This window comes from Aotus nancymaae, unplaced genomic scaffold (assembly GCF_030222135.1).
Source record: "Aotus nancymaae isolate 86718 unplaced genomic scaffold, 86718_ANA_hifiasm-v0.15.2.pri h1tg000015l_1, whole genome shotgun sequence".
Lineage (NCBI taxonomy): Eukaryota > Metazoa > Chordata > Mammalia > Primates > Aotidae > Aotus > Aotus nancymaae.
In genome coordinates, this window is record NW_026988427.1 from 11,397,831 (window position 1) to 11,405,270 (window position 7,440).

Sequence of the window (7,440 nt, forward strand, 5' to 3'; positions counted from 1 at the left end):
TAATCTACAAAGCTCTAAAACAGAATATTAGCAGTATGCGTGGCATGGTTGACGGCGTTTTTCATGTTCTTTAAGCTCATTTATGCCACTTTTTCTTCTTAGATGTGTCTCATTATTCCATAGTGAGCACATGTTAATGAAAAATGTTTAGTGTCTAAACATACAAATAGGAACTCATTAGGAACTGAAACAGCAGGCTGGAGGGGATAGAAAAGGCGCCTGGCACGAGCTCCAAAAGCACCGTGGGGCTGAGCTCTGATAGAAGCCGCCTCTGTCTCCCGATCACCCTGGTGCAACACAATGGTGTGCTCACTGAGCCTGAGGATGCCAAGGGGACACAGGAAGCCAGCGTGGCCACACAGCAAGGAGGAAGGACAGGACTCCCCCTCACCCCATCCCAGGGGCTTCTTTCAACAAGTTACAAAAACAAAGTCACGTAGGAAAGCCTGTTCTGCTGAGAGGCTCTACTGTATTTGGTTCTCAGGCCTGTAACTGTCATAGGGAGAACTCAAAGACGGGCCCCAAGAGTCCCACCCTGATGCACACGCCCTGTAGACCGCCCGCCTCTGAGTGAACGTGATAGCATGTCACTCCCACAACCATGCCACATTTTATGGAACAAAGGATTGTGAAGCTGTGATTGAGGCTCCTGGTCAGTTGATTTTGATTAATTAAAAGGGAAATTCTCCTGGGTGGGCCTGACTTAATCAGGTGAGCTCTTTAAAAGAGGGTGAAGTGCCAGAAACTGTGCACTGCTGGCCTCAAGGAAAGGGGCCTCTGGTTGCTGAGAGTGGCCCTCAACTGACAGCCAGCAAGCAAACGGGAGATTCCAGTCCCACAGCCACAAAGAAACACATTCTGTCAACAACCAGAAAGGCTGGAAGAGAACCCCCTGCCTCGAATGAGACTGCACCGATATCAGTAGAAGACCTTGCTAACCTGTACCCCACAAAAAGCAAGATAATAAATCTGTGCTGTTTTAAGACACTAAATTTGTGGTAATTTGTTACACACCAGTAAAATCTAACACAATAGCCTTTCCAACTAAGAGATCTTAAGTGTGAATTGAATACACTTGCTTGTGTACATGTGCACAAACACACACATGTGCCTATCACTCAGATCTAAAAGCAATATTTCCAGCATTACAAAAAGTTTCCTCATATTCCTTGCAAGTCAGTACCTGCACCTCCTTCTCCCAAGTGACAGGATTTTTAACTTCCATTACCATAAATTAGTTTGGCTCATGCGTGAATGTCATATGTGAAATCAACAGAAGATCATTGGTGTCTGGCTGCATCTGCTCAATACTGATGTTAGCGAAATCCAGTCATGCTGTTTGCAGCAGTAAGCTCATTATCAGTGTTATAATTATCCCATATAAGACTATGTACAATTTTACTCATCCAGTACAAAGATGGTGGGCATTTGGACTGTTTCCAGATGTGAGTTATTATGAACGAAGCTGCTAAGAATGTTTCTGCTCTTGGCTCATAAAATCAATACATACTCCCAGTTTGTCATCTGTGTTGTTGCTGTTGTTGGGGTTTCTGTTTGTTTTGTAGTTTGGTTGGTTTTGGTACAGGATCTTGCTTTGTCACCTAAGCTCAGTGCAGTGGGGTGATCTCCGCTCACCGCTCACTGCAGCCAGGACCTCCTGGGCTCAGCCTCCCGAGTAGCTGGGACTACAGGCACACACCATCAGACCCGGCTAATGTTTATACCTCTTGTAGCGATGGAGTCTTGCCGTGTTACCTAGGCTGGGGTTTTTTGCTTGTTTTCCTTTAGGTTTTTATTTTTGTTTGTATTTGTTTTTGGTTTTTTGAAGTGAGAGTGTAGAAGTCTTTCCCTGCTCTGGAGCCCATTCCCCAAAGGGGGCCGGCAGTGGCTCCTTGAGTGGCCTTCCCAAAGCAGGTCCTGAGGCCTGCGCTTTGAGAATCCTGTGTGTCAGGTCGCGGTGGAGCCATTTCCCAGCCAGGGGCTTTGAGGGAGCGGATCCCGCCTTGGTTCTTCCCTGTGGATTCACGCCAACGCCCTGTAGGCCCAGAGCCCCTTGGGACACTTTATACTGAAGGAAAATATGTAAATGTATCATTGTGGTGAGGTAGCCTGGCCGAGAGGGTTAAGGCACTGGATTAAGAGTCCAGTCTTTTTAGGGGCGTGGGTTTGAATCCCACCCCTGCCAATTTGCTGTAGTTTTGTCACTTTTCTCCCCTGTAAGTTACAAAAGGAGTAATGGGCCCCACAATTACTCAGGATCTGAGGTTCCATTTGGCAGCATGCAGCTGTCGAGTGGATGGGCTCTGTGATGAGTTTGTCCACAGCAAGTGAAGGTGGGTTGAGTTCTTCAGAAGTACGGGTGGTTGAGGCTGGAAAGCAAAAGAGTGGATGCCCTCTTCTCTTAGTGCCTCTGCAACCCGGCGGACATGATAGCGGGGTGTTCTCGGTTAAGTCCCCAGTGTAATAAGAGTGTGTGATGAGATAAAACCCACTCTGAGCTGTTTGCCTCTGGTTTCAACCCGGGGATCCTTTGCATGTTAGGCAAAAGTAATAGCCACTATGCCACAGAAACCCACGACTTGCCACCTTGTCATAATGTTAGACGAGTGTTCTCTAGCTGTGAAAGGAGAGCCCCACAACCGTCAAGAGCATACACCTGCATACGGGTCTATATCCAAAGTCTTAACGGCCACTCTTGGTTCCAGGGCAGCTTGCTTAGTCTCTTATTCACGATTCTTTCCAATCCCCAGCATTCCCGGAAATCTTGGTGATGCCACCACTAGACACTGTTGAGGGGCAAAACTGTCAAGGTAGCACAAAATTTCGTTGAAGTGAAAAAAGCGGGCTCGTCCGGGATTTGAACCCGGGACCTCTCGCACCCAAAGCGAGAATCATACCCCTAGACCAACGAGCCAACTGACAGACACGGTGCAGAATCTTCCCATGATTGTGTTCTTCATTGATCAGTTCACCGAAGAGCGGATTTTTTTCCGGCAGCTTAAAATTCTCAAGATCTCGCAGTCCAAGCCCAGCCTGTCCTCGCTGCTCATCTCCGCGTCTGCCGCTAATCCTCAGCCGCCGGCAGCTCGACGCAGGGTAAATGCTCGGTAAAGTCCTGCCTCCTCTGCTGAGCCTCCCTACCCTCGGCCCGCTCGAGCAGCAGCAGCGCGGGCATCCATCCGTTCTTCGGGCTGGGCGCCCCTTCCCAGGGGAGTCCAAGAAAGGCTCAAATCCTGAGGCCCGGGGGCAGGACGCAGAGGTCGGCGGAGCTGGAGGGCTCGGGAGAGGGCACGGGGCTGGGCGGGAACGCCGGACCGGCCGGGTCGGCGGCTGCGAGAAGCGAAGTGACACCAGGGGCGGGGGCTCTTTATCGCTTTATGAAAAGATGGTCAGCGGCACAGACCCATTTGCAAAATGTTCAGGAAACGATCGATAACCGGGAACTCTGTCTTCTCGTGGCGACTCGGGCCGCTGGGCTGCAGCTCAGCTCCGAGGCTGGGACCCACGCGCGCGCGCGCTCCCGCGGTGCAGGGCCCGGGGTCCTGGCTCACGGGTCTAACCGCGTTCTCTCGGGATTGACCCCGGGCCGCCGACAGCGCAGGGCAAAGCCTGGGCCTCCACGTGGCCGGGCGCCTTCCTCTTCCTTCGCCTCGGACCCACTCCCGCCCGGCGCGCTTTAATTGCACTGGTTTATTTAGTAGTAAAAATAATGATTCGGATTCCCTGCTTTAAAATTCGCGATAATCTACTCAGAGCTCAGCCACAGGTTTGCTTCTGTGTCACTAAAAGAGACGCTTCCTGCGCTGCTGTGAACAGCGCGGATGGTGGTTAAGCGACTCCGGGGAAACGAGGCTCGTGTTTCCATTCGCTGTCTCGGCGATCTCGCTCTGCTCGCGCGCGCCGCTGCCCTCGGCCCTCCCCTCCGCCTCTCCGCGCTGGACTCCCCCGAGCGCCGTGGCTGGCCGTCAGCTCTCCCCACGGCGAACATTTCCGATGAGATGCCCCTGGGCCCGCCCCACCCGGGAGAGCGCTCCCTCGTCCCGAGCCTCGCACCCACGCCTCCACCAGCTCCACCCGGAGAGGAGCGCGAGCGTGGAAGACCTCCCGGCACCTAACCCGGCCAGGGGACCAGTGAGTGCATGGGAACGGCTGGGACGCCCAGACTTTGACAGCCGCGGAGTGCGAGGCCGGAGGTTCGCCCAGCCGTTTGTTGGATCGTTGTGGGGACTGCCTGCTAACACCCCACACACAGGTACACGCGCGCGCCCCGGGAGTCCGCGGTTTTCGTCCGGAGGGTGTCTACAGTTCAGCCCTCGGGTAGCTCGCTGCTGGTCCCCGTGGCCTGACTTCTGAACTAGCGTGATCTTCCCGTGGGGCAGGCGTTTCGGGATCGACGAGCTTCTGAGCGGCCCCAGGCGCGCGAGCGCCGGAATGTGCTGGCGGGCTCCTGACCGGCGCGCAGCGAATCCGTCCCGGTCTTGACCCACAGTCTCGGCTCTTCGGACCGAAGCGGGCGTGGGTGAGAGAGGGAAGCGCGTCCTCCTGGCCGGAGCCGCAGACCCCGCTCGCTCCTCCTCCCCGCCCAGTCAACGCAGTCACGGCTCCGGTCTCTCCCTAGGCGGCTGCGAGCGGTTTTCTCTTCTCTGCTGCCCTGGACATGGAAGCGTTCGAACCCCGAGCTACCCTGGAGTGGTGCCTGTATAAGCCGCGGCCCCACGTGGGACGGGGACTCGCTCAGGGCTTTTTAAGGTCCCCTTCCGCTGGACAGAGGGCGCCTGCGACAGGGGAGTGTGCGGCGGGACCGGGCCCCGCCTCCGCCCGTGCTCAGGCCTCCGGAGTGCGCCTTGCGGGGAAGACCGAGGCAGGAGCGGCCCCGAGACCCCCAGGGGGCCCTTCCTGCACCTGGGCAGCGCCCCCACTGTCCACTGAGGACTCGGGCTCACTTTCTACACTTCCGTTAACAGCAGGAATAAATCAGCCAGAAGGCCAGCATTCGTTAGTTGTGTATTTTGTTTAAAATAAATTTTTTCTAAAGGCTGAAAGCGAATCTTGACAGGGAGAGCCGTTAGGCCCCGGTCACGAATGTGGCCGTCTGCGCTTTTCTGTGTTAAAAGAAGTCAGAGCTTGCAGCACGGAGGCGGCGGGGACCCGAAGGCCGACGGCGCGCAGCCGCCAAGCACAGAGCTGTAGACCCCACGCTCAGCGCGCGCTGGGAGAACGCCGCAAAGAAACGCCGGCCGGGAAGGGGCGCGGTAGTGCCATCGTCTCCCCCTGGAGAGAGGGACAGAGACAGAAAGGAGAGTCCCTGGCAGGAGTGGGAAGAACGGAGGGGAAGGGAAAGACGCTCCCGGAGAGCGCGCGCAGACGAAAGTGAGCGGGGTGGCGGAGAGAGGGCGCGCGAGGCTCGGTGAACCTGTGATAAAAAAGGAAACCCGCAGTGGGTCCGACTCTTCAAGAGATAAGAAAATGGTGGGGAAGCAGCCTTCCGTGGCGGGTACTTTGGAGGTAAACAGAAAGTGACTCTGCCACGGTTTGGCCTCCCAGGAAGGCAGAAGTAGTTTCACGTATCTTCCACTATTTTTCAAGGAAAAAAAGAGGAAAAGTAGAAGTAGGCCCCAGCGAGAATTGAACTCGCGACCCCTGGTTTACAAGACCAGTGCTCTAACCCCTGAGCTATGGAGCCAACTGCGAAACCTGCTTTCGCGCATAAGCAGTTGGCGCTATCGCGGGCGTTGCGCAGCCGCAGTCCGCCGAACCCGGGCCGAGTTCCGTGGCGGCTGGACCCAAGCTCCTCCCCCGGCGTTAGTCCCCGGAGAAAGCTCCGCGAAGACGGGGCTGACGTTGGGCTAGGGCGCGGGCGCGGGCGCGGGCAGGAGCTGTCCGGTCCGGGCGGAGCTCAGCGCGGTGAGAACCGTCCCCGGCCTGGGGAGGGGCGCGCGGATTGGAGAGCACGCTTTGCGGCTTGCTGTGCAGGAGGATACTGGGCCAGAGGTCAGGGCTATGGAAAAGTCAGGGAAGGGTGTGAGCACGCGTGCAGGGAGTCCAGGTCCGAGCAGTTAGGGCGCGACCTGGAGCGAGCTGGTAGTAGGGGAGCAGTGGGGGCATCTGGAGGTGGAAGCCGAGGGGAGTGGGGAAGCGAGGAATCAGGACGGCTAGGTGTTTGGAGACGCTGGGGCAGAAGGGTCTAGGTAGGGTTGCAGGTGGGTGCTAGTCCCTGCCTCACATTTGAATGAATTTGGAAAAGGCAGCTTTTAGGGCACACTGGAGGAACTGTTCTGTCAGGGCCCCTAAAGGGCCACGGGGTAGAGGAGAGGGAAAAGGATGAGGGCCCAGCCTGGCAAAGGACAGAAATTGGTGGGTATAGGAAGTGGACCTTGGCCTGGTGGCCCAGCCTGCCCTATGCTCCCTGCACAGCCGGCTGACTTAGATCACTGGGCGGCCAGGCCAGAGGCAGGCCCCTAGATTTCCCCGAGTCTGGATGCTGAGGGGCCCCGTGAAGTTCTGATGGCAGAGGCCTGGGCTTATGGCTCAGCAGCTGGGACTAATGGGTGGATAAGAAGGGCCCAAGTTAGGCCAGTTGTTCTCACAGACCCAGAGATGTCTAGAGTTTATGACGCTCAGACTATAGGAGAGGGATATGCATACACATGTCCTCACACCAGCATCCTGACATCTAAGTTACTGCACTGCCCTGGTGACCAAGAAAGAACACCTCTTCCTTTCTACATGCAATTGTTACAGTAACTGTTGTTACATTTCTTCAGATATATAGATACGTATGTAGTTATTCTGCAAACACACACTCTCTGATAGACACACGATTACACCCATGAACACAAAAACTGAAAATACACATGTGGACAGCTACTCCCAGTCCCTAGACCTGACCCTTACGTGGTGCCTCCAGCACCTTCTGGGACCTGTAATGCGTTCTGATTCCCGGCACATTTATTGGATGGTACAAAGGGAATTATGGTACTTAATCAAAAAGCCATACCAGCCAGATAACATTAGGGCTTAACGGTAACAATAGGTGATTTAGTTAGGAAATGAATATTAGAGATTGGTTTTCCTTATGGAAATCGGAGGTATTCAAATGCCAGAATTGGCTACCAGGTTTTAGAGATGCTCTGCATGTGTAAGCAGGACATAGGATTCGCTCTCTGGAATGCTTCTGTAGGCAGGACTTTTAATTGGTCCTGTCCTCAGCCCAGAGGATACAGTATTCTGCCTTTGGGATAGTGTCACGCCTGCCCTTCGAGAACCCTATGTACAAAGTGAGCTTGAAGCATCTCAGAGACAGAGCACTGAAGCTCCATGACCCAGGGCAATTCAACTGTCATTGTCCCTGCTTGCCAGCAAATCTGTCTAAATAACCTGTGTGGACAGAATTAGATCTGAGCCAGGTATTCTGTTCATCCAGCCTGGTAGCCAGGTAGT

General features: G+C 54.8%; 2 non-coding genes across 2 annotated transcripts; both read right to left on the reverse strand.

The window, feature by feature from the left end:
• Window positions 1-2,842: 2,842 nt before the first annotated feature.
• TRNAP-UGG (transfer RNA proline (anticodon UGG)) lies at window positions 2,843-2,914 on the reverse strand. Its single transcript has one exon. It is a non-coding gene; the product is annotated as a tRNA-Pro (tRNA).
• A 2,696-nt stretch (window positions 2,915-5,610) lies between these two features.
• TRNAT-UGU (transfer RNA threonine (anticodon UGU)) lies at window positions 5,611-5,683 on the reverse strand. Its single transcript has one exon. It is a non-coding gene; the product is annotated as a tRNA-Thr (tRNA).
• Between the last annotated feature and the right edge of the window lie 1,757 nt (window positions 5,684-7,440).